The sequence below is a fragment of the Passer domesticus genome, chromosome 1 (genome assembly GCF_036417665.1).
Source record: "Passer domesticus isolate bPasDom1 chromosome 1, bPasDom1.hap1, whole genome shotgun sequence".
NCBI classification, from domain to species: Eukaryota; Metazoa; Chordata; class Aves; order Passeriformes; family Passeridae; genus Passer; species Passer domesticus.
In genome coordinates, this window is record NC_087474.1 from 87,963,596 (window position 1) to 87,991,414 (window position 27,819).

At 34.2% G+C, this 27,819-nt stretch overlaps 2 long non-coding RNA genes across 2 annotated transcripts; one reads left to right on the plus strand and one right to left on the minus strand.

Moving 5' to 3' along the window:
• The first annotated feature begins 513 nt into the window (after positions 1-513).
• On the plus strand, positions 514-22,389 carry LOC135288626 (uncharacterized). Its single transcript, XR_010351664.1, has 6 exons — positions 514-782; positions 14,022-15,086; positions 15,374-15,524; positions 19,277-19,427; positions 21,319-21,457; positions 22,288-22,389. It is a non-coding gene; the product is annotated as an uncharacterized LOC135288626 (long non-coding RNA).
• LOC135288634 (uncharacterized) lies at positions 883-27,819 on the minus strand. The gene is made up of 3 exons (XR_010351665.1): positions 27,778-27,819; positions 2,016-2,081; positions 883-1,095 (listed from the first exon to the last, which is right to left on the minus strand). It is a non-coding gene; the product is annotated as an uncharacterized LOC135288634 (long non-coding RNA).

Below are 27,819 nucleotides of genomic sequence, written 5' to 3' on the forward strand. Positions count from 1 at the left end.
AGAAACACTTCACAAGGCAATCCTTCATGATATTTTAGCAACTGGCTCAGCCTAACTCAAAGATTGCACCAAGTCTAAATCTTAAAGCTGGGTGTGGTCAGGAAAGGACCCAGGAATGGAAAGAGTGGGTTGAGAGGTGCTGCAGTGTCCACCATGGGTATTCATGATGGAAGGGTTAGGCTACCTAAAGAATCATCATCACAGGTATTGACAAAACAATTAGGTTTTAGTATGAATTTGCAAAAGTGTAACTTTGTGACATAACTAGATGCTGAAGTTCACTCTATTAATTACTACTTGGATTAATTATTTAGGAAAATCAGATTAGAATCAATTTAGAATGATTTACACAGACACCAGAGATGCCAAAGGGCAAGGGTAAGAGAATACAGATACAAAAATGTTGAGGGTTCAAAAGGGTTCAGTAGCACTCAATCATTGAATAATTTACTATTTATAATGTGATTCAATAATATTTGCTATAACAGTGACTTAATTTCAGATTCATGATTACAAAACTCATACCATTATTAATTCACCCACACACACACAGAGGAACAGAGATGTTCAAAAAACATGTAGATGTGGTGCTTAGGTTGCACATGTTGACACAAATGAGACTATTGATGTCTCCCACAGGAGGCATCTGCAAGTAGCAAAACCACAGTCCCAGAAGTGAGAAACTAAACCTTGCCTGTGAAGGAGAAGTGATTTACCATCATTCTGCATGTGGCTGAGATTAGAATTTTTTGAGAATAATTACAGAAGCTCACAGCAAATTTGTAAGTATTTATTAATCCTTTGCAAGTCCCTAGGACTATGTTGGTAAGTTGATGTTGATCCTCATCCACTGTCTGTGGGTTAATTATGTATCTTTAAGAAATCAATAAAATACTTCACTTCTAATTTTGTTTAAGCTGCATAAACCAAACACTTTTCCCATAATTAGAATCTCTTATGTGTCTTCAGCAGTGGCCCAAAAGTCAGGTAACAGATTAGTTTGGACAGTAGCAAGGGTGGATGAAAATGACATGGTTTTGATGGAAGATATTTTGATGTCAGACCGTGGAACTACTTATTGTCAGGCAGCTTTTCCTAAAATATGGGAAATAATACACAAATAAGAATCTTCAAAGAATATTCATCCAACTTACAAAGTCAAACACAAAAATTACCATATGACAAAAAAGTATTAGATAATACATTCTAAATATTAAAGTGATGATAAAGACTTAAGTAAAATAGCATAAAGTACTTTCAGCATTTTCTAATGTAATGACCTAAACTTGATCCACTTCACGATTCTTCTTATGGAAGGAATTCTATTTTTTTATAGCTATTAACTACCATTTTAAAAAATCTATCATAACAAGAAATGAAAATTCCCTCTAAATAAGAGTTAAACACAGCCAGAAGAACATTTATGAAAGTCTAGTCAGCTCAGTGCCTTGAATCTACCCTTGAATGTGATCAGTCTATGCAGTGAGTTAAATTATGGCAAAGTCAAAGAAATATTTTCCAAAATCCTGGCTGAGAGAAAAAAAATATAAAGGAGAATCATTACTTTTCAGATTTTTTTCCAGTAATGTTTCCATTATAGTTGCAGAATATCTCCTAAGGAATCTATAGAGATTTGGTAGAAGAGTGAAACATGTTGAAATCCTTCACTTATATCAGTTTCTAGATAATGCGTTTCAAGGACAAAAGAATTTTGCATTATTTTTCTGATCTTTTCATAGAATCCTCACACTCTGTTTCTGTTTACTTTTGTTTTTTAAAGGTTTTTTTTGTTTTGTTTGGGGTTTTATTTAAAATTGTAATGTGCTTTCAACTATGTCCTTGTTGAACAAGAACAATGGGAATAAGAAAAAGTATTTCCTCAACATTCAGATATACCTCAACTGATACACCTGAACCACACTCACTGGACTTCTTCAAACTTTAGTTGTCGTGTCCAAAAGCATGATCTCCTAAAATCCTGTTAACTTTTTTGGCATGCTTTGAACTCTACTCACCTCTTAATTTACTTCAATCATGGAGCCTCCAACATAACATTCCTCTTCAGAAGGCGATCTCTGAACCTGCTTCCAAACGAAAATAATTTGAAACAGAGATATATTTGCCTATGCTGTCTACAGAATTTAGCTATTTCTATTTTTCTTTTTTTTTTTTTTAACTTTGGTGGTTTATATGGGAATAAATACCCCACAGCTTCTTACACTTGTCTAATAAAACTGTGACTCCCTCATCATCTCTCTTTACTCCACATCTTCTTACCATATGCTGATGAACATGATTGTATCCTCAACAGCAGAGCTCATGAAGATGTTTCTGAGAAATTATTCTTATTAAGTCCAAGAATCAGTTGTTTAATAATGAAAGTCTACAGAACATGAATATGTAGCATAGTTTACATAATAATCTAAATCACAGGTTTGAGAGCCCATAAAGTTTGTTCTAAGTTCTTGGGAGTAATAAAAGGGAAATGTGTAGTAATAAACTGAGCATATGATGATTAAGCAACTTTGGACTGAACAAGTTCTCTTTCTAATAACTTACATTATTCACATTTTGCTTTGTTCCATATTTATTTAAATTTTTATGACACTGCATAATCATGCAGAAGAAATTGAATTACTGCATACACTTACATGAAATCTAAGCTCAAGTACAAATATAATTACATAACTGACTCTTGTAATTATGTGGTCATTATTGCATGAAGAAAATATTATACAACTTTAATAACTTTGATTCTATTTCTCTTTATTTGAGAACATTTAAGTAAACAGATTATGTGAGATACCTATACAGCCATCACTTATACCACAGAAATATTATTCTCACAATTTGACAGCAAGAACGGAATAATTAATCAAATTTTGTCATGATTGTGATTAAAAATATTCATTTTACTTGCTGACAGGTATTTTATGTAATGGTAAAAAAAATAAGAAAATATTTCTAGTATTAATATTTATTTTTCTCTACTTCATCTTTCTCCTATTCCATGTCATATCACTACACATTGATACTCCCATTTTATAGTCAGGAAAAGAGCTGAAGAACCAAATTAGCGTTCAAATCATGCTATTATACCTCTGAAATAGCAAAATTTCAGTTTAAAGAATGAAATTTGGACAATAAAATTGATGCCCCCTCCTTTTTCAGAAAATAACAGATTACATATGAAACTTCAGTTCTTCCTTTTACTTTGAAAGTATAGATTTATTTTTATTAATTAACCAAAATGTACATTCAATGCTAATGTAGAGATGGATTTCTGAAGGCAGGATCTGATTCTCCTGTCTCTATCCCTACTATGAAAATTTGAAATCTGTAAAGTGATCATTGACATTGAGCTCTCAAAGGTGTGTTGTAAGGCTCAGATGTATGCATGAACTTGATCAACAATTGCTTGTCACAAATTACAGAAAGCAACTAATTAAAACATAAACATACTGCAAACATGTCACTACAGATTCACAAAGCAAGTCCACATTTCTGTAAAGATTCCTTAGGAAGATATTTTCCATCTGAGTTCCTGTTAGTTGTACTAAATGTTTTTTTTTCTCCATAAGAATCTTCCTCCCCATTCTATAGTATGTAGGTGGAAAAATGGCTTAGCAGAGGTGTCGCTAAAGCACATTATATTTACTCAAGAGCTTTGAGTCTTGAAAATAACTCGAGTCCTAAGAGACATCTTCTTTTGTCTGTGTGAGCTCTTTCATGGCTCTATGGAGGCAGAAAACTGGTTCATAAAAAGATGAAGTGATGTGACAACAGCTCTAAAGGAAGCTTCATGGGGCATAAAACTCAGATTCCTCCAAGTCTCATTTAGTGCAAACACAGAGTAATAGGTTCAGCATATAGTCACAGCAAGTGGAAAAATAATGCCTCTAAAAATTTCCCAAAATGAAGGATCATTTACCTTCTGCATAGTTTTGAGTATTTACATTGTGAAGGACATTGCTATAAAATTCTCTTCCACATCTTTTAAGATAATTTTCTTTTCACAGATTTTAACATGCATCGCATGATTTGTTTCACCATATTGTTTCTATATGAATATCTCATTGTTGTCCGACAAGAAAATCTTAAAACTGTTCTTTCAAGTAAAAGAAAAATAGTATTTCATAATACTAATCCGACATTTCAATAACTTTAGCTGGTAAGGACTTAAAAAGCTGTTATCTTCCATGATTTCAAAACTCACTGAATCCTTTCATAACAAGATTTACTCTTTCTAATGGTACTTACATAATCATTTGGTATAACTATCTACATTCCTTTTGTGAGGTTCTATAAATGAAATATAACATCTTTTATATTTAAAGTCAAAGAACAAACAGAACAAAAAATAATTTCCAGTCCTTTTAAACTCTGAAAGTAAAGATAAAATGCCATTACACAAAGTGTGAACAAGTTGCCACAATTCATAATTGAAAAATGAAGATGAAGAGGAGGGAAATGAGGTAGTCTTTCCAACTACTGTGTTCTGGATTCTGTTTGTGATATTGATTCTCGATCACAAATATTTTCACTGAATATTATTTAAATGCCTCTTGCTACTAAACTAATTGGCAAAAATAATAACAGTTTTTTCAGACAGTAAGAATTGAAAAATTAAGCATTGGTTTACAGACCAAATGGAATGTTGTGTGGCAAGCAAGATGGCACAATGGAAAATACTTTTTGCCATTGCAACACCTACTGATTTTCAAAAAAGCATTAGAATTGAAAAATGCAGGTCCACTTCTGAGTTATGTCCACTTTGAAGATAATCCTTGATAATAGCTGAGCTATAGAATGGTTTGGGTTGGGAGAGATCTTAAAAAGTATCTAATTGCACCCCTGCCATGTGCAGGGATACCTTCTGCTAGATCAGGTTGCTCAGAGGCCTGTCCAATCTGGCCTTGAATTCTTCCAGAGATGGGATATCCACAACCTCTCTGGGCAAGTTGTTCCAGTGCCTCATCATCCTCACAGTGAAGAATTTACTCTGAATAGCTGATCTAAACCTTTCTTCTTTGTGAGGCCTGACCTTCATTTTTCTTTCTGAGAAGTTTAAGTACGGATATGTAAATCCTTGGTAAATGATAAAATTGCACATAAGAAATACAGGACTAAAGGAGCAAATATGGAGTGAGGTTGTTCAGAATAGGTCAGAAGGATGAGAGAATTAAAGATTGTTGTGCTCTTCACAGTGTGAAAGATGCTATTAAAAAGTACCAAGCAGTACAGTGATTTTTTTATTCTTAGCTATAATAGTGGGTTACAGCTAGGCCAAAACATTTCACACTCAAATTAAGTCAGATCCATTAAATGAAAGAAATTGACCTTGTAAATTTATGATAGTCAGAAGATACTTATGACAGAAGGTTTGTGACACATACTGCAAAAATTAATATTCTGATCTTGCAGAAGTCAAACTAAAGAGCATCATAAGCACAATAATCCCTAAATTTAAAATGAAAACTAGCTTATTCTCAAGAATTGAAAAGAGCTAAAAGTTGTTATCTGATACTAATTCAGGGAGCTGTGAGAAATCAGTTTTCTCTGTTGTTTTCTGACTATACATAGAAGTGCAAGAAAAACATTAGGATATGAATTAAGATGTGTACACAAAGAGGGGACAGTTTCTGTGAAACAGAATTTGTTAAGATTCAACTTCCAATTCCCCATGTTAGAACAAAGCAAGTTTCTTTAAAAAAGGCAGCTTGCTTGTCATTGCCAAAAAGAAAATTGCTCTTCTCCAAAAACAGATATTGAAATATAATTATCGAATCCAAGTTATAATTTTAAATCCAAGTGACCTGTAGAGTGGATTAAAAGTCCCATGTATGTGTCTTAAGTATCTGTTAGTATCATTTGCATATCACATTTCAATATGAGTATAATGATATATTATATGTGTTAAATGTTTAAAAGTTAATAAATTAATTGCCTTCCTTCTTACTCCTTAAATAACAAATATCAACTATTTAAAAGCAGCATGTAACAATGTATTGGTTGGCACTGGAAGACACTGTATTGGTTTTACAACTGCTTTTCAGAAGATGCTTCATTGAATAGGAATAAGGTCTATTTGAATTCTTGTTTTTAGGAAATTTTCTGCTGCTCTTCTCTGATATCACAATTTCCCAATGTGTACAGCTTATTTCACTGTCTAAGGCAAAACAACCAAGGAGTTCCTGGAGTGGGGAAGTTCAGATGAAGGCAAAAGGGTGGCTGCTGGAATCTTAGAAGTACAAACAGCATGGCAGCAAAATCTGCTCTCTCACACACTGCCCATTCACAGGGTAGAAAAGGAGAGTTAATCATTCCTGGGAACAGTCCTTATCATATACCAAACATTTTCATCCATCACTAATATAAGAACAAAGGTCCTCAGGTTTCTTTATGTGTAAATTTATTGCCCAGGGGACATCTGAGCAGCTGTTTTCCAGTGGATCAGCACTGAGCAATGACATATGAAATCGAAAATATTAGGGTGGCTCCAGTGCATAAGCCCACAGCTCAAGAAGGTGTTCTGCTGCAGATGGACACAAGCATCCCTGTCAGCCTGACCTGCTCTATAAAACTTTCAATGTGATATGATGAGAGTAAAAGGCTTCTGCAGTCCTGCGTCAGAAACAGCCTCCACAAAATCCCTAACAATCCAAAGCCTTCTTTAGATCTCAGGACCCTGAGGTTAGTCCTTTTCCTCCTTTCCCCATAAGTCTCATAAGTTCCATGGAGGAGGCCCTCTCAGGGCACAGCACTAGGCTTGGCAGAGGTTTTTAATTTCATTTTGGTTTTGTTTGTTTGAGGAAGACAGGAATTATGAGCAGTGCTTTGGGCCCCTGGCAGCCAGAAGAACAGCTTCAGAAACCCATGGTTTGGATGGGGAGAAATTTCCAGTTTCACCTGTCCCCTTCCACTTGAAATGATGAGTTAAGACTATTCCGACTAGCAAAATTATCTTTCTAGGCATGCAGGAGGTTTCATTCTAACATATGTCTTGATTGTATGAATTGAACATTCAAAATCTATTTCACACATTCTCATTTACTAAATAGCAAATCACTCATGTCCATGACTTAGAAAATGCACATGACCATCTCTTTTGCAACTTAAATGAGACAACAGGACTTGTTATTTTCAGGTATCTCTGTAGCTGTAAAGATATATTTGTTTTTCTTGGAAACTAGTATTTGAGTGTTTTAAAGAAAATAGACTCATAAGCATTTTGATTGTTTTTCTTTTATGGATGCATCATCGCCCAAAATAACAGAATAATGTCGTGCTTGAACAGTTTTTCTACATTTTTCCCAGAAGACCATTAGATGAATTTGTTTTCCACAGCTCCTTACAGAGAGTTGCCCTAAAATTTTGCTTGAAAACAGAAAACAAATAAATCTTGTTAAAATCCATTGCTAAACAGTCAGTTTTATAACTAGGATATGATTATGTAGCTGAGTCACTTACTCCTAATGTGTTTTTTTTTGTATACATCGTTTTTTCTAGACATGATTTTTTTGTGAAGTCAGATAGTCTGTACAGTATCTCTTCATTCTCTGACAGTGAATGAAATGTCAGAATCAGTCACCTCTCCTTCAAACACATGTGAAGGCTTCTTCTATGTAACAGAGATGAGGATTGCTTTCTCAGAAGACAGGGGCCAGAGCTCTGGCACAGCTGAGGAGATGGGTCTGTAGGGAAGGGGTGAGACCTGCTGCCCCCATCTATCATCCTCCACAGCATCCAGGCCAAGCTCACTGACTAAAATGACTGCACCCTGAATATATGTTCATAAACTGGCCAGGAATCACATGCAGACCAAGACAGTCTGAATTATTTCAGGAACAGCTTTAGCCTCATTAACAAGCAGTCCCCACTGGCTTGAGATGTGCTGTAGACAATTGCCTTAGACTTTGCCTTTTGTTTTGTAAGGGTCTTTCTTCTATTTGCCCATCCATGGGCTGCTTCCCAGGTGCAGATCCATAACCCTTCACCCAAGCTTCCTCTTGACCAAGAGGGGTTTTTCCCCTGCTTTCTCATGCAATTGCTCTTGTGTTATTACTCCTCTAATCTTGCACCTGCCAACTCCAACAGTGCTGCTGTAAATAGATCTCCTAGTCAGTGGCTCTAGCATGCAGAACCTGCCTTTGATTTGATCATGCTCCAGTCAGCAGTAATAGCATCTCCTTCCTCTCTTCCCCTTACCTTCTCACCCAGTTCTTGTTTTTAATTTTCCTTCAACACAACTTCTCTGTTAATAAATCTTCATGTATGTGAACTTGTCTCAAGCCACTTTGCTTAACTATGAGTCAACATCATGTGTCTAAACAGCATTAAACTGAAATTTGCTAACTCACTGTATCTTAATCAAATCCAGAAATTTGAATACAGACAATGTGAATTGTTTCAGATGTTTTGTGGTAGTCCAAATTATAACATTCAACAATTTATCACATCAATACTTGAATTAAAGTTAGAATATCTATTTTAATTTTTAAATTTTTTAAGGGATAGATAATGCCATATGATACAAATAACATCAGATAATGTTACTGGGCATTTCAAGAAGAACCCTATGCATATTATACTTAAAATAATATTTTATAATATTATATAAATTATATACATATATATACTTCTACCTGCCAGTATTAATCTTTTAGTTATTCATACAAAAAGTTATAAAAGTATTGAGAAATTTATATAATTAAATATTTTGCCATTTAAATACCAGAATAAATTTAAGATACTACTTTAAATATAGAATAAAACAAGTTCTCAGTTAATGGTATAACTAAGTGATAAATCTTATAATGGTAACTTGTTCAATTAGTGTGCCGAGAAAGTAAATTAACTTAATTGACTGTATCTTTTTAAGATATTTTGAGCTTGAGATGTGTCAATATACATTTTGTGATATTTGGAAAGGGGAATTAATGCCACCTTCATGTCACTAGCTCTTAAGTTTGTAAATGTTTAACTTGATGGAAAGTATATTTCGTGAAATATTATACCATTAATTTAAAATATGGGAATAAAACTAAAATTCAGTCTGTGTATCCACTTCTTTGAAAAAGAATCTGACATGTCACCTTATTCCTGCCAAAGTAATGAGCTGTGAGTTTGATATGTACATACGTCATATGGTAGATGGTATAAAAAATAAACATTTAGCTGGAAAATTTTCATCTAGCAATCAACATTTCAACTAGCAGTCACTTTAGCTTTCATGAAAGCCTAAGCTCATCATGTTCAGTTTATCCAAACACATTTTATAGACTAGTAATCATATTTAGGAAAGATAAATTTTACTCCTTCAGGTATTCATTAAGAACTAATCAATAGTTTTCTACCATCAAATCAAATATTTGCCTCTAAAGGTAAATGAAAAAAAATCTCAGTGTTTTTATAAAAATAGAAATGATTTTGAAGTTTCTTATAATTTTACTTATAGTAGTAATATAGCATGAATAATAATGTGTATATTAATAATAATTATAGCAATTATAACCTGATAATAATTTATAATAATTTTACAATTCCTTTGAAACTGCATATCAAAAGCATTATAGAAAGGAAAAAACAATACTCTGTATAACAATAGAAGGTAGAATTTTTAATGTCTACATCACACTATGATTATTTCTACAATGTAACTAAATAATAAATAATGATGAACTTAGTAGAGTAATTTATATTTTGATACCTATTATAGATGTCTCTATTAAAATGTCATCCGTTCCAAAATTTTTTCATCAGAAGTTGCTTTAAGTCTCTTTGTCATTTACTTTATCGATTCTCATTTATATTCCCAGTACCATTATTTTATTCACAGCATTATAAATCCTAGAAATAAGTTCAATTCTTTTCATTTTAAAGAATGCTAGTAATCAGGGATTTTTTCCCTCCAAACCCATTTTCTAGCAGAATTCCATGTTTTAGTTCATATATCATTTACAGCGTGTTTCATTTCAACCAAAAGGCAGTATGTAGTTTATAAAGAAAAAAAGCACAACTGAAAAGCAAGGTCCTTTTATAATTGTGGTCATGGTTTTGTTGAGAATGACACAGATTACATAATAAAAATGATTAATTTCTGCCTTAAAATCATCTCTAGGGTTTTTGTAGGGTGTTTCACAGGGGAATTGTTATTCTATGAACAGCTCACTGGCATACATCAGAAAAGGAAAGAAATGAACAAATTGACATCCTAATTTAATATTGCATGTTGGTACTTTGAAGCTGCACAAAGTTCACAAGAATACAGACACAATAGGAAAGGTCAATTAAGAATCAAAGAATTGTCTTGGAAACAAGATGTTTGCAGTAGTGTGAGAAGAACTTAACTCCTTTAAAGGTAAAACACTTCAGTATCATCTCTGTGACTGACATTGTTCCTTAAAGTGTGTAATACCTGATGTCAAAAGTCAGGAAATACATTGAATTATGTTAGCCCAATGGTATGTCAAAAGATTTGTTGAAGGAATTTCTTTTTCTATTTCAGTAATCTGTGTATACAAATCTGAAGATCAAATTGTTACTGCATTCCAAATTACCATGTATTCCATGACTCCTCAACAGAAATCCTGTTCTTACAAGTTAATGTGAACTAATGGTTAAGCACAATTTTTCCTTTAACCTCTCACCATTTTATCAGTTTGGTTTTTCTCATTATAAGTGGACACAGTATTTCTTTGCAAATTCAGCCTGGTTACAAGTGCAAGATAGAGAGAACTGGCTGTCATTTTGGTTGTTGCCTGCTATAGGTTCCTATTTTTACATAGTTAGATATAAATAATATTTAGTCATTCCAATAATTTTAACATAGCATAAAATATCATAAATTGTTAAAAATTCCTTAATTCTTAATGATAGGTACTGAGACACACACTGATATTTTCAATTTCCTCCTACTGAATATCATATTGCTAAGTAGCTAAGAACCCACATAAAAATATTTCAGGATTTTTTAAATGAAAAGGATTGGGTGAATTAATGATCTGAAGACAGTGAATAAAATGTCATTCTGCACCCTTAGATATGGTTAGTCTTTGATTGCATTTGATACTGATGAAATATAGATGAGCTATTTTTACTAGTAAGTCTGCTTTATGGGTCTAGAATAAACCAACTGTGCTCTTGTTAATATTTGCTGGTAATGTACAATTCAACAGCTCCTGTGCATCATATCCTCAGTTAAGAGACAAAATTGCTGGACAGCAATGGCATTGAACAAGCATGCATTATGCTGTTGCATCTGTTTTCTCTCTACTGGGGTAGTAAACCACATTCTTCTGGACAGACAATAGTTGAATTTAAATTGGTGGAAGCAGCTGGTAAAATTTTGGGTGTTTTGATGTTATTCTTGTTGTAAAGTCACAATCATCACTTCATGGCTTTATTAGGCATTAAAAAAAAACAAAAAAGAAAGCTGAATAAATAATTTTCTTTTTTATCAGCTTATAAATAAATATGGAAGTCTTTGAAAAGCAGATCCCAGGAAAGGTACGAACATCATGCTAATTATTTGATAATATTTGTATGCAACTTTGGGTAGTCAAACACTTTTCCAGAAGTAATGAGAAATGGCAATTTACCAGCCTTGAGAGAAATGTCTTGTGAAAAGGATGCATGCTAAAAACAGCCATTATTTGTGGTGACCTTCATCATATATGAGTGGAAAAAAAAGGTGTAAAGTACAAACCATTACCAAAATCCTAGTAGAGGAGCAGAGAAGTAAACAGTAAATGTCACAAATTTAGAGAAAAAACCTGTCTTTGTAACCTCAGTTAAGAAGTTTATGTTAGAGATATTATTGAACAGTACGCTATAACAGCAGCTTTATGAACTGGAAAAGTCTGCAGATAATTATAGTAATATGCAACCTGTTCTTTAGTTTTAACTTTTTCTTGTGTGATGCTCATTTGCTAAGGTGTTCATGGCCTACCACAATTTCTATTGAAAACAGTAGCTCTGATGCAATCACCTCTTTGCACCCTTGTCCACATTATATTTTTCTGGTGCCTTTTATGTTTTGCCTAAAAATAAACCTGATTTCTCTGCTATGAATGAAGCAAATTTCCATTCAAACACTTTTATTTCTCCTTCTCTGATCTGCTTCAAATCCCTTCTGCTGACTTAGCTTTTCACTTTCTTTCTAAACACTTCTGTATTTTAGGGTTGCTCTCATATTGACCTTTGGAATAAAGTTCTCTTTATTCTCCATTTGCTTTCATCCAAATCCCTCATTTGTTAATAATTCCTACCTAAAACAAACTGAATGACAGAATGCAAACTCACTGATTGCTGCAGCTCCTTCCCACAGTGAAGAAGTGACTACAGTTTTTCAGTTGATTCAGTGTTTCTTATATTGTTTGGTTTTCAAAATATGAAAAGTGCCATCCTGAGCAAAATGAAAACTTGTGTGGAAAAGCATAAAATAAATAAAGCTTAACATAAATTAAATGGTAAAATCCAGTCAAAGGAACAATTACTGTATGTCATGATTTAGGAATGCTACTCTCCTATTTAGTTCTCCCACTCAGACTTTCCAAACCACACTTCCACTTGCTCACTCCCTTTTCTGCCTCTTCTGCCTCCTTTCCCCCACCATGAGGGTGACCAGAGAGAATTGTTGTCACAAAAGACAGAGATCAGGGATTGAGATAAGAACAATTTACTGGAAACATCAACGAGATTAGAAAATTAACAGTAGGAACAACAATATTAACAAGAATATACAAAAAAGAGAACGTTTCACATGCAGAAATGCTCACCACTGAGCCCAAAACAATGAGCAACATCAACAGGTTTCTCACCCATGCTTTTGTTCCACCACAAAGGGACATGCCTCCTTCCCAGAAAAGAGAGACAGAGTCCCTTTTCCCTGCCTCTGGCAGTGACATACAGCAGTATCAAATAATAAGATATCATCCCAGACTTCCTCCTGCTGTTATGGGCCAGAACCAGGACACTGCTGCAGTTACTACAGGTTTTGAGTATCTAGTTTGCAGCAGTATCATACCCACAGAAAATATAAAATAATTTCAGACTGAGTTAACAGTTTGCCTACCACATTTAAATAATGATTTCTAAGTGGTTTTCCAATGCATTTATTTAAATAACTCTTTTGTTGAAAACAGGATTGCTGTGTCTCTCATTCTCTGTGTGTATACTCCTCATGCAACAAGACTCCTATAAAGGAATTTGTCTTCCTCATCCTTAAATAAAGAAAATAATAAAAACCAACCTAAATTTTAATCCATTTAAGTATTCATGATGTTGTAAATTATTTAAGGATTCAAATGTATGCTATGTGATTCTCATTCAAATAATTTAAGGAACTGTTGAAAATCCCCAGCATGTCATTCAAATGAGGATGTTAGTGTAGATAATCTCTCAAAATAAGGAATCTCTTTCCAATGATTTCCCCTCTGAATATACACCAACAGACCAAAATGAACTCATCTGCTCAGAAACAATCACTTTTAGTTCATCAGAGGCTGAGACACTGATACAGAGAAACTTTGCATAAAGGTAAACAACATTCAGTGTTTTGCTGAATTGGTGCATATGCAGAAGTATTCCAGTTAGAAATCTTTATGCTGCTATTTCTTTCCCCAGCCAATTTATGGAAGCTTAATCTCTAGTAAAGTCAATATTAGGTCAATACACAGGAGTCAATGAGTCATTTTAAGGCTGTATTTGCAATTGCTCCTTGGAGGCATTACTGCATTCTGAATTGTAGATTTCAAATCTTGTTTTTTTGTTTATTCAGTCACTGTGAACAACTCTGAATTCATTATGACAAAAATAAAAAAAAAACACAAAACTCTTCTTGGTCTACTTCTCTCTGTTGTAATATTACTAGAATATTTTGTATGTTGCTGCTTTTTTTTTTTTTCTCTTGTAGCTTATCTACCATTATGAGTCTACCTAGACAACCCATAAATCATAGTCAATTTAATTTGATATAAAACAATAATACTCAGACAACACTTATGGATTTTTTTTTCCAGAATCTTCACAATTTTGTTGGTCAAAAAACCCAGCAGGAAGTTGCAACCAGCATGAAGTACAATTGCTTGAAGAGTAACAGATGATGTCTCATCACAGTACAGGAAGCTGTGTGGTAAATCATCTGGAAATATGTCATGCAGCCCAGCAGGAAAACCATTGAACTAAACATCTTTAGTCTGCCAAAGGCTGTTGCATAGACAAACGGACACAAATACACCAGAGGGATTCAGTTATGGTGTTCAGAGGAACTCACTTCCATCAAATGCAAAGCAGCATGTTAGAGGTGAAAGTCAATTGCTTGCTTGTATTTTTAAATAAGGGGAGTACAGAGAAGAAGTTTATATACAACCTGTTTTCTTCCTGCATGGATCATGGCAAGGATGGAGAGATGGTGGGTATGCCTGTGTGTTAGGAAGTGATTTGTCTTGAGCTTAGTCATGGTGATGAAGAACAGTCTACAGAAGGACAATTTTTGAGCTCTTCAATCTCTACACCACTTACTGGCCAGTCCTATTGAAAACCACAGACTTGTCTGCAGCTGTCATATGCTTCTTCTTTAACTTAGTTAATGATGGTCTATGGAAGCTATTTATTAGAGTCATAAACAACCTCGCTCTGACTGAATCTTCTTCTGAGGTTGTCTTGAAGAGACAGGAAAGAAAAAGGTCTCACAGGTGATGTCAGAGTCATGATTTCTAAGGGACCAGATAGAAAATGTGGCTTAAAATAATTTTATCAAATGGGAAGGTGATTTCTTATCATGGTGGTGGCCCTTCAAGATCTTGTAAGAGTTCTTATTCCGTAGGAATACTTTGCATTCCCATTTTCAAGCAGTTGCAGCTGGGACTATATAAAGACTGCTTCAATTTGTTTCCTGTTGCTATAAAAGCAAATAGAATTTCACAGTACTCAGGGTGGCCTTTATAAATATTGTGCACTCATGGAGTTATGATGGATCCATGTGTGTCTCCTGACAGGGAGGATTTTGATTTGAAGCATGCTGCATAGGAATGAAGATGTTGCACAAAAGTGCAATTTTCCCTGGATGTACTACTAAAATGGTGGTAAGAATCAACTTGTCTTCCAAAGACCATGTAATATATATTAAGAACTTCATTTTTGTATGAACTTTCTGTGAATCCTAGATAGCGAACTGTTATGGAAATAAAAAATTATTATCTCTTCTGTTTAATTTTAAAAATAGTGACTTACCATGATGTCTTTTTAATGCCAGTAGACTTCAGGTGGGAGTGACTGCAATAACTGAAGCTGAGTGGGGCTGACCCTTTAATCCTTAGTAAGAAGTATTAAGTAGCAGCATTGAGCTCTGATGTTAGATATCCTCTTTCAGATAAGAGTTGAAGCTTGCCAAATTCATAAGACAGTAATTTCTTTCAAGAAGTTGCTGAACAAGAGATGAATCACTGATCTCTTCATGATGAACAAAAATTTGTTACATCACAGCATGTCATTGGAGGACCAAAAAGGACCACCATGGACAGGTGTTTCTTTTTAAGTCTTACTTTTAGTAATTTTTGCCCTATTTTGTATAAATTTCAATACTAGCATTGGATATTACTGAGAATTACTTAGGGCATTTCTAAAAGAATTTTCAAAATAATTTTTCTATTTAGCTATCAGACCTAATAAATTACACAGATTTATTTTATCTTGAATTTCAAAATATCTGTTTTAATAAAATTAGCTTCTCATGGAAGAATTAATTTATTAACAAGAAGAAAAGGAGAGGAGATAGGAAAGGAGGAGAGGGGAGGAAAGGAGAGAAAGATATAGGTAAGAATTTTCAGTTCTAGACAAGCACTTGGAAGAATTTGGAAGAAAAATTGGCAGTCAGTAGCTGTTCCCTTTCCAAAGTCAACTTAGTCTTGCGCAACAAATAGTAGACTAGTGAATATAAATGCCAAATGTTATATGTAATTCATATAGCTACATAATTATATACACATATACTAGATTTATTTATATAGACAGTATAATGTAAGAAATACTAAATTACTATTTGATTCCAGGTAAAAAATGGTCCAGTAAGCTTAAAAATGCAACTACATGGACAACCTGAGTTTGATTTTCTGAAGGTCCATTGCCACGCACGCCAAAACCCATAATTTTTGTGAAGGCATGGGTCCTACACATTCAGAAGCTCCCACTCCTATGAACATTCAAATATGGGCAAAACAGTGTTCATCCATACATGGAAATGGACAAATCTCTCTGCTAAAATGTAGCAGACCATTGCTCAGTGAAGACAATCTCTCCTCATTTGTGGTATTTTTTACTGAAAAATGAGTTTACTTTACATAGTTGGGAGCAGATATTCTGTTCAGGACATATTGGGTCTCCCAATACCTGTCCAGAAATCATCCTTGTCAGAAGCAAAAGAAATGGACAAAACATATAGTAGTGACAGCAGCAGGAACTTCGTGAGTTGCTAGTCATCCTGAAATTGTTTCACTCAAAGGGTTTCAATTTTTTAGTATTTATTCACTGTATTGCAAAAATGCAAAACTGTTATCTGCCACAGTTTTGCATAACACACAATATTCCTGTCTGTTCTGGAATGTGTGTTAGTTTTCTCAAAGCAAATTTCAAAATGCAATTAGCAATAATGACAAACTTATTTAATAAAAAATGGGGGGAGTAAACCCCAACAGCACCTGGTTAAAAGAAAGAGGAAACTGGGCTAGAATAACTAACAATTATTTCTCTGAGTAGAAACAGTTAGAACAACAACAGGCAAGGACGTAGTTTTTTTCTACAATTAAAAAATATAACTAAAATACAATGGTACTGCAAAAACAGGAAGATAAATACATTTGTAGGTTGCTTGCAGGCTTTTTACCCACCACGATGTTATATAAACTCAGAAGTCTGTCCAAGATACCATTTTCATTAATGATGAACTTCAACATTTCAGAAATCAATAGAACAATTTAGCAAATACTTAATCCACTCTATCCCACTACTTTCAGTGGGACTTGGATCAAGCTGAAAGCAAAGTACTACACAATGTGAGCATCAGAACCTGGAGTAGGTAATGATTTCAATTAGGATATTAAAATATTATTTTTGTTGTATCTTAACTTGCAGATTAATTAAATAAAAAGGGGGACATTTTATGAGTAAACCTTTTCAATCATGACAAAAGATGATAATTGAGATCATTCTAAGGGTATTCTAAGATTACTGTTTTATTTATGTCAAAGGAAGTTTGTTTTATTACAGTAAAATTGATACATATTATTCAGGAGTAGACTTTCAAATTTTACACACAGACAGGAAAGGAATTAAACAGCATTTTTTTCATATTTTCATATTTTCAATTTAAATGCATTGCCATGAGAAATTTGCACAACACAGAATTGTCCAGTAAGTGCTGTTTGGAGGCTGCATGGAAGACTAATAACTTCATCTGTCATTGCCTATCCATATATCCTTAGAGATTAAGGCAAATACAATATCTCAAATATCTAAGTCAACAGCAAACCATGGTAATGAATACAATAAATAATAATAAATAATTTCTCATTTATAATGTAGCTTAATAACTACTCTTTATTATAATTCCCTGCTAATTCTAAAACAGGCCATGAGGCAATTTAATTTTTTGTACTGCAATGCAACAAAATATCTAAAATTAGAGATATTTTTTCCTTCTTCCCTTAGTGAGGAAAATCAAGCTTTTCCATCTTGAGAGACTGCACCAGATCTTCTGGCTATTTGCTGTTGCCATGTCAACTACTTTGCTCATAGTTATTGCTACATCCTTACATCCTTGTGCTGGAAATTTAGTTGGAGACATATAAAGATAATCTTTTTATGGCCTGTATTATCAGCAAAGAAAGAGAGAGTGCTTGAGTTCCTGTGCAAATGTGTGTGATAGCAATAATTAAAGGGGAAGATAGAATATAAATTCCTTGCATTTTTTTTACTCTGTTATTTCTTTCCTGTTTCTTTCTTTTCTGTCTTTTGAAAGAAAATATTTGTTTCTTTCCTATAAGGCAGGAACCTAGGAAATAAATCTTTTTGTACTGGTTTAGCTGTGTTAGAGGTAGTTTTCTTCATAGTAGCTCGTATGGGGAAATATTTTGGATTTGAGATGAAAACAGCATCGAAATCACAGGGATGTTTTAGTCACAGCTGAGAAGCACTTATGCAGAGAAAAGGCCTTTTCTGCTCCTCACTCCATTCACCAACGAGGGGTCTGGGGCTGCACAAGGAACTGGGAGAGGACACAGCTGGGACAGCTGCCACCAACCCACCATATTCCACACCATATCATCTCATCTCATCATATCATATCAATCATATCATATCATATCATATCATATCATATCATATCATATCATATCATGCTTGGCAATAAATATGGGAGGGGAATTTTGCGGTGGTTGCCCTTGCTTTGGAACTGGATGGATCTCTTTCTTTTTTATATCATCATTTCTCTAATGAGCAGGAACAGTGTGGAAATAAAATTCTAAAGAAGGCAGGAGAAAACCAATTTAATAAAATCCCCACTCTTTGGTGACAAACTGTGGGTTCATTTAATTAATCAAACTTTCAAATCACCTTCTCTCCAGGATATCTAAATCCAATCCACAATAATCAATTCCAGGGTAAGGACCTCATACTTCAGACCATTAAAATGCAGCACAATACCATGTTTCTTATCTTTTGAAGAAATAGAGCTGTTATATTCATCAATATGCATCTCCAAGGGCAAAAAGTTTTCATGTTGGTTTAAGCAATATGTCTTTCATGGCAGTTTTGAGATGAAGATGAAAAAGAATGCTTTATAGTCATTGTGGGATATGGCATTAAAACACAAATATCTGTATAAAATTTTCCATTAGTTCTCTATATTTATATTTTCCTTCTTAAAAAGCTCTTTAAAACATGCAATTTTTAAAGCTTGAAATTAAAAAAATTCAACATTTCATAATACCATGACAATACCTAAAGCCTTAGATAATAACTGTGCTAGCAGTTATTCCAGCTCTCAATTGGTTAGACTGAGTCAAGGAGTCACTAACAAAGATGCGTTTGAGGCATATTGCTCAATGTCCTTTCTCTTAATCTTTCTATGGATAATAAAAATAATATGTTTTTTCTAAGAAATATTTCTAGCCAGTATGAGTTGATCTATTACAAGCTCTTCTTGAAATACTAGTTAAGCATCTCTCTTTTTGCTAACTGTATACACATAAATAGATGTGGCAAACCATTTATTTTCTAGCCCTGGATTCCTCCCTCTGCTGATAAACCAGAGCAACACCTTCACAGATGCCTTAAGGCTATGCTCAAAGATGGTGTACTGTGGAAAACAAAAATAATTCAGAAATACTTCAGAGGTACTGCCTTTGTAGACAAAGTCAGAAGTGACAGAGGTGAGTAACTGAAGGTGCCTTTCCCCCTTCCCCTACATGTGGATATCAGCTGATTCATTCTGAAGTCTGACTGTAGAAGTGCCTCAGGGGTTCAGTCCTACAATAAACTGAAGGGTCATTTTCCCCACAGTGCAAACAACAGTCTAAACAGAAATTGTGGTGTCTACTTCATTTGGTCACAGGCATTCCTTCAAAGGGCAGCCACTGTCCTTCTTTACTCATTTATTTCTCAATTACTTGACATTCTTGTTTTCTGCATTTTACATCCTCTGTACAATTTTCTTTTCCTTTCTGAAAAGTTTATTTTTTCTCTCACTAGGTAGAATCACAAGAAGAGTCTTTGTGTCCAAAGTGCTTGCCAGTGCAAGCCAGTTTTGCAAAAAGCCACCTAACTGGTTAAATAATATATGCTTCATTCTCAGAATGTCCCAATTCCTACTCTAAAAGTATTAACAATGAGCTTGGCAGGTACCGTCCATCTTCAATATAGATTTAGAAAGGGCAAATCTCTACAGTGAGACCTTTTTCCTTCAGGGGACATCAACCGACTGAGCTGTCTTCTGCAGCTGTGGCAGGTCAAAACAATGTAGTTTCTAGAAAGTGAGAAATTAATGTAGTTTGGAAGACAGAAAAGGCATGATACAAGCTGGAAATTTCTTTTTACTAAAGTGAATGCATGCTACAGTGCTTGGAGACCCCTGTTTTTCTGGTTTAGTACTTTATATTAAAAGGCAACTATTACTCCAGAGAATCTGAACCAGCAGGAACAAGAGACTCCCTTTCTGTCAAGAATAGAAGAAAATATAAAAGGTCTTGAAAGTAAGGCTGCCTGAATTGAACTTTTACACTTTCAGTTGTCTTATTGCTGTGATACTGAGAAGGAAGATAGTTGGCAAGAGTGGACTGTGAGAACATTTGGAAAAGTTTAGTAATTCTTTTGTCCACAAATGCTCACATTCTGGTCCCACTACAGTTCAAGTCCTCTCACAATCTTGTTTTTCATTTTTAATCAGTCTCTACCTGCCATAGTTTCATTTTCTCTAGGAACTGAGCTTTTCACTACTTCCAAGTAGAATCATTAGATGTTTCAAGATTCATCACACTGCACTATACAGCACAGGAAGGAGTCACTCCATGTGAAAACTCAGCCAACAACACTTCCACAAAGATCAGTCATTCAGGGTGATGGTTGAGAACGGTTTCCAAGCACTGGATATGGGAAACAGAATGGTAACAAAAGGGCATTAGACAAGAGATATGATACAAGTAAACTACAATAGCAAAAACCTATACTTCTTCTCAGACTTATTCATTCTTTTTCCTTCTGTTCTGATTCTGTCTTTAGAGCCATCTCTCACACTGTACTAAAGTTTTTCTGCTAAGCTTCAGTTTATTCTTTTCTCATATTACTCTCATAGTCACAGAACTGGCTGTTATTTCAGCAGGACAGTTTTCTATACCTGGAGATGCCCAGATAACCTGTTGACAGTTTTATGCTGCCAGCATGCTCTGCCTCTGGGCAGAGATGACCTCTTGGGACCCATCATAGCCTTGGATGAAAGTGTAACATATCTTAGTTGAGCTGTCTATGAGAGTGCCTTGACTTTTGCTATGAAATCTCAGAAGAAAGCTGGTTAAAAAAGAAGGGAAGATTAAGACATTTTGCCACAATATTCTTGGAAGCCAATGTCCAAATCTCTGTTCTAAGTACTGATGGAGCAGAAAATAGGTAACTGTTCAGATCAGGAAATTGATTCAAAGGAATTTTAGTCATTACATCTTTAAGAGAAGCCAGCTATTTATTTGCTTGTTTTTCCTTCTCTTCATTGGTGTTTCAAGAATCACCTATAACTCTTATCATGTGTTTTAATCCTTCCAATATCTTCTAAAGGGAATACATGTTGGAATGCCAACAATCAAGAATACTGAGAATGCCAGGAATAACTACATACCTTGGGGATGTGATGGTTGATGACATCCTTCGTGGCAGTGGCCAGGAAAGAGCAGAGATAAAGAAGGGAATGAAAAAAGTAAGTAGCAGAGTGCAGTCATTGCGGGAGCTTGCGGCACCCAATGGTAACTTGTCTCTCTCTGGATAAGGTAGAGTAATGTGGAGTCTTCTGGCAATGTCATACCAAGTATTGATCAGTACTGTTTCCACTCTGAAGACTCTTTTTCCTGTTACAAATTTTTATACTTTTCCATCCAAGGTTTGGTTTTTTTTTTCATTAAAAAGTTTCTTTGTAATTTCCAAGTTCGATGATGATTTCATTGACTTTAACATGATCTATTTGGGGTAAATACCCTCCAGGCAGTCTTGTACACTGATACATACAAACTGACCTGCAAAATTTACACTCACATTCTTTACTTCTGATCTGATATACATTTCTCATCATACAGAAACATGTCTTCCTTGTCTTTTTATTGACTTTATTTGAAGCGTTACCACAAATTTTTGTTTGAATTTTAGTGATTATTTATCAATAAGCGAAGCATAAATTCAAGTTATTTTTTAGTAAAGCAAATTTCACTAAGCCTAATGCATCAAAATAACCAGAATATATTCAAAGGACGGTTCAGGTCAGCACTGCTTGAAGACATAAGGTCTTATTTTCAAAACCTATGGGTGACCTTACTGTCTCAATATGGACACCAAAATTTAAAGAATTCTAAAAGTTGAACTCTGGTTCAACTTCTAAAGTAAGAACTCTGGTTTCTTCTGAGTCACATCAGGGACCAAATCAGAAAAGAAAAAAAGTGGTTTGAACCTGTACTTTCTACTTCTCCCCTAGAGCACATAGGTTTTCCTTGTTCTTCTTCCTACTCTCATCCTTGTCACTTAAACTTTGTGTTTCAGCTTCCTCTTTTACAAGAAAGAAAATATTTCTTTTATCTGAGTATGTTTCAAATACATATCCTGATAGTGAAGAAAACATACTGTTGTGCTGACAGAAAATCGGTAAGATTTGCAATTATCAAGTTTAAGACAAACTTTACACGTATATTGCTGTAGAAAAAAGCTGTGCTTAATAAATGTAAATAAAAGTAGATTTGTGCTCCATCAAAAAAAGGTGTGCATTTCTTCTCCAAATTTGGAAGTGTGTAAATAATGTTTACATGATGGGATGCATCATAACTCAGATTTCATTCAAGATAATGAAGTTCTTTTTTTATGTGACAATTCCACAGTTTTAGGGAGACTATTTCAAGTATCATTCTGTTCAAAAACAACAAAAGCGGTAGAAATATTAAAAAGCTCTCAGAATATAATTAACCTTTTGGAGAAGGTGCTTATGCTTAAAAATGTCAGTAATGCTGATAAGGATATATCTGTACATATTCTCAGATAATCAAGCTACAATATATTTTACCAAGAGAAAAACCCATAAAAATAATTAATAACTTCAAGAAGATTTTAAAAAACAATATTTTTTCACTCTGGTTTTGAATCTATATTCTGGATATAAAAATGCATTTCCAACTTTCATAGACATTATAGGGCGATATTTATCTGCCTGTAGCATACCAGCGATTAAAATGAGAGGTTTTTTTCACACCAAAACAAAAAGATACTTTTTGCAATCTCAGGCCCACTGGTACTATTGCAAATAGATCACCACAGAGTCAGTTTAATGCTATGAAAATACACAAAAGTATCTTGTCAGTGGCAGTTGATTTGGTCATGATGTTTTGGGACTGAAAAAAAGTGCCAGGAAAGCAGAAACACTACCAACAGCCTGTAGAGGTGGGATACTCTCTGATGTGTGCTTAGAAGCAAATCTCTTAGTTATAAGAACTATAATAGATCTAAACTGTCTCTAAGTTGCTCCTGGGGATAAAAAATTCATGCAATAATGATTGTTAGTCTTTGAGTATAAATATGTCAAGGAAACTAAGTTACCTGCTTCAAATCCCATGCAAGTCTTCATTGCAAACCTAATGTACATGCAGGAAAATATTAATTTTAAACCTTCTATTGTTAAAAGAGTATTTAATCTTTTAAAGCCAAAGCTATTTTCGAAATACATTTTCTATGCTATATATCATCACAATAAAACTAATTATTTCTGACATAAACCTTTGTCATACTTCCTATGATAATACTACTTATAACTACATCTATATAAAACTATCCAAGTAGCAATTTTGCAGTACTGGGACCTTAAAAAGGATTTTTTAATACAGAATTCTTAGGGTGTAAATCTGAATTTGCTTTAAGTGCAGTTACACTGCCATTTTAAACAATAGTGAGAGGAAAAATTATATAATAATGTTTCCTGATGAGTATGAATGAAGATTTATTTCTTCCATATCTCTCAAAAAAGGGGAAGCAAAAGTGGAGTTCCTCAAACTGAAATCAGTGCTTTTATAATGTCAGGGTTTTCTCGTAAGAATTTTCTTAGAAAAAGATTTTTAAAATGTGGTTTTTTTTCTTTGGCTTTGCAATATTTAAACAGTTTCTCTTATTTTTAGAAGATAATTTTCTGTATTTTAAATATATTTTTGTGCACAGACTGGGATACTTGCTGAATTTTATTCATGATTCAAGAAATATTCCACTTTTTCTTTAAAAACAATTGATTAGAAACAAATCAGCAAGCACAAACTCATCTTAACTTCAAAAATTATTATAATGTAAATGTAGAAGTTATTTAGCTCAGCATTTATACAATAGGCATTTTTTTACTTGTAGTTTAAATCAGCAGGTGATGTGGCTGCACAAAACCTAGCATCAGATGCCTAACTTCTTGAAAATGTTTTATCTTTATTAAATACAGACTGCAAGCACCAGTATGAAGCTAAAAGGCATTATTTATGATTCATAACAGCACAACTGAAACAGGACAAGAATCATAGGAAATGTGAAGTAAAGAATCACAGAATCACAGAATCAACTAGATTGGAAAAGGTCTTTAATGTGGTTGATTACAACCTATGACCAAACACTGCCCGTGTCAATTAGACCATGGCACTGTGTGCCACATCTAGTTTTTCTTAAAAACTCTCAGTGACAGTGGCTCTATCACCGCCCTGGGCAGCCCCTCCCAAAGCCCAGTCATCTTTTCTGTGAAGAAATTGGTCCTAATGTCCAATCTAAAATGGACCCAGCTGAATATACATCTCTTGCCAAGGGGTATGTTGGTGCAGGTGCATTCCAGCTGCAGAGGATTGCAGTGTACAGGGTGGGGGAAGCCCTGAGATCTGCCAGGAACTGGCAACACGAAGCTGATGATGCATGGGCTGGGTAAGGAATAATGGTGGCCAACCCCTCCACCCAATAGGAACAGCCCTGGAGCAGTGAGAATGACCAGAAGCAGCATGACCAGGGTGGGCAAAAAGGGTTTGGAGAACTTTTAATGAGCATTCAATGTATTCTGTCACATAAAGCTTTTATCTGTATGGTAATATTATACTGAAATTGACTTGACACTAGGGAAAATACTTGTGAAAAATTTATATAAACTTTCAAAGATTAAGAAATACTTTGATTTTACAATTCCTTCAAGCCTTTCAAATTTTAGAAACAATGTTTGAGCTTCAGCAATCCAGAAAAAGCTTGCGTTTAAGTTAAGACCTTTTAAAACCAAAGTCCTTCCAAACTGCCAATCTTAAAAGTTTCACTGTACAAGCTCATGGGGAGCCATCTTTTGTATTTGGAATAGTAGCTTAAAAAATATTAAAATCTGCTATCACAATTTTAGAAAATACTGACTTTATTTTTCTGCCTTAGCTTCTTTGATTCTTATTATTTGCTTTTTAAATGACATTTTATTTGCTATTGTATGAAATGTTGCCTGTCTGTGTAATAGGAAAAAGTTTGTATTAAATAATTTTATGTTACAATAAATCGCAGAATACCATGATGCCAATTTTTAACGAGATAAAATACATTAAGTAACCAGAAGAATATTTAGTAGCCAATTAGAACAAGTGCTCAAATTTCTAGAAATCATTTGCCAGCTTGTAAACTCGTACTGTGTTCCCCTATATAGACTTTAGCAGTTATTATTTTAACATCACATCTCACAAAGAAATTACGTTTGACTAAAAATACACATACAACAGGGAAAAAACCAACTACATATTCGACAGGTTCTTAAAAACAAATTGTCACTGTGGTTATTTATGTAAGATAATCAATATGGAAAACAATTTGAAAATAACATGGAAGCATATGGGAATGATTTAAAGAATCATTGGTCTTATTTTGTAGACAAATAAACTTGGGACAGTAGCTTTCTAGTGTCTTCTAAAACAAGTCAATAAAAAATAAACAGCAAAGCTATGTTTATAACCCAGCAATTCTGCTGTCATTGTTCTATTTATTCCTTCCCACTCTTCAGTAATTCATGTCTTTTTACCTTATACATTCAGGAGTGTGTTGGCAAAGGCTGAGAAACAGCAGGAATCACACAATTAGTACACTAGACATGTTGCCATTTCTCTTTCAGAACAGACACAGCTGAAGTGGACGCTGTTCCCTTCAGTGTCCATCAAATCAATTGAGGCTAAGGTGTTAAAATCTATGTAAGTTTTAAATATACTAGTTTAATTTCCTGTTCCTTGTCACAATGATTGTTCATGTATAGTTTACAATATTATGTAAGTTTCCATCAATATCAAGTACCAGGTTGAAATTTTTGAGGCTATCAGGACCAACAGAAATAAGTGCCTCCTACTATAAACTAGATTTTAAATTTCCTCCTAGTACTACATCAAGGCTTTTCCTCAAACAATCTTCTGCAAGAACTCCTGATTTATGTTAAAAAGAAAGCCCCAAGCAATCATGATTTTCAGATTTAAATATCATGACAGAAATCTCTGTCCATTTCACCTTTATCTTTCCTTCACCTGTGTTACTAGAAGCACTTAATTTGCATTGTAGCTAAAAAAAGAGGTAGAATATCTATCAGAGATGTCTCAAATTATTTGACTAAAATTGAAAATTCCACTGAAGGAAAGATAAATTTACTGAGATGGTTAGGTCTGATATATAAATTTTAGAGGAAAATCGTTATCTCCTCTCTTTTCTGAAAGGAAAATGCTTCCATCTGGGTTTCTTTGTGATTAGTTATTGATGTATGTGGACCTAAAGATAGAGGAGGTCAATGTACAGCCTACTTAACACTAGTAAGTTGTTTTTCAGGGAGCTTTTATTTGCAAATGTGATTACTGCCAATGGCAAAAGCAATCAAAAGCCCTTGCAAGTTCAATATTCACGAACAAAGAAGGTGCAGGGAACAGCATTAATTTCTTGTTTTCCCCCATTTCCACAAACAGAAGTAAACACCATTTATTGGCCAAGAAAATAGAGTACATTGAATGGGTATAAAATAATTATCTAGGGGAAAATTTATTAAAAATTAGAAGGGAAGGAATGAATGAGGGCAGGCAAAGAGGGAGAGTGAGTGGAGAAAAGTGATGAACTGAAGAAGAAAAGAGAGGAGAAAGGAGAGAGAGAGAGAGAGAGGAAGGGAAGTGAAATAGATAAAGTTATAAAAAGTAATGATATAAGGTAGAATAGGATATAGGTAGTAGTAGTTAAAATATATCCCATGTATCTGAGAGCTGCAGTCAGATACTTTAAAGTCAATGCAGAAAAAAGAAAACATTGTTGACTTATATCTTGATCTTTCTAATTAGCTGTCCAGAACACAAATAAGGTTGTCTGTAATTATTTTATTTTCAGTAATTAATTTTAGTTCTATAGTGGTTGCCTTCTGAGAAAAAGCTATTGATCTTTCTTCCTATTAGACACATAAATATTAATGGAAATTTAAGAACTCGACATTTTCAGACATTGCAACAGCTCCATCTAACTTAAACAATGTCTATCACCTCAGGAGAAATTCTCTGTCAGCCAGCATGACTACCCTTATGGTATGAAAGTTCAATCAAGTATTTATCCTATCCAGATCTAGCTAACAGCACATTTTAATTATCTAACCTGTTTTTGTTTAGCATACATGCCCATGCAATATTTCTGAAATTAGTTTCAAGATCTTCCTAATAACAAGTAAATGCAACAAGAAAAAAGTCACAGAATCACCTCCCTCCACCACCAGTGCCATCTGCATGCCTTATTCCAGTTAAATTTGAGACATAGTTTTCATATACTCTTTCTTTTTTTTTTTTTTTTTAATGGGAAGTGAGGCTGAGGACAATGGAGATGATAAAGTTGAAGGTGATGGAAGGTGAAGGACTTGGCTATGAATAACTCCAGAAGGAGTTCCAGCAACAGAACAGAACATCCCCAGCTGCCAGAGGCATGAGGACAGTGCACCTAAAAGTGATTATTGCTGGTGTTTCCACTGGGTCAAATATGCTTCAGATGTATAGCTCATACCTTTACTTTTTCCACTCCATCAAATTCTCAGCATGGTTCTCA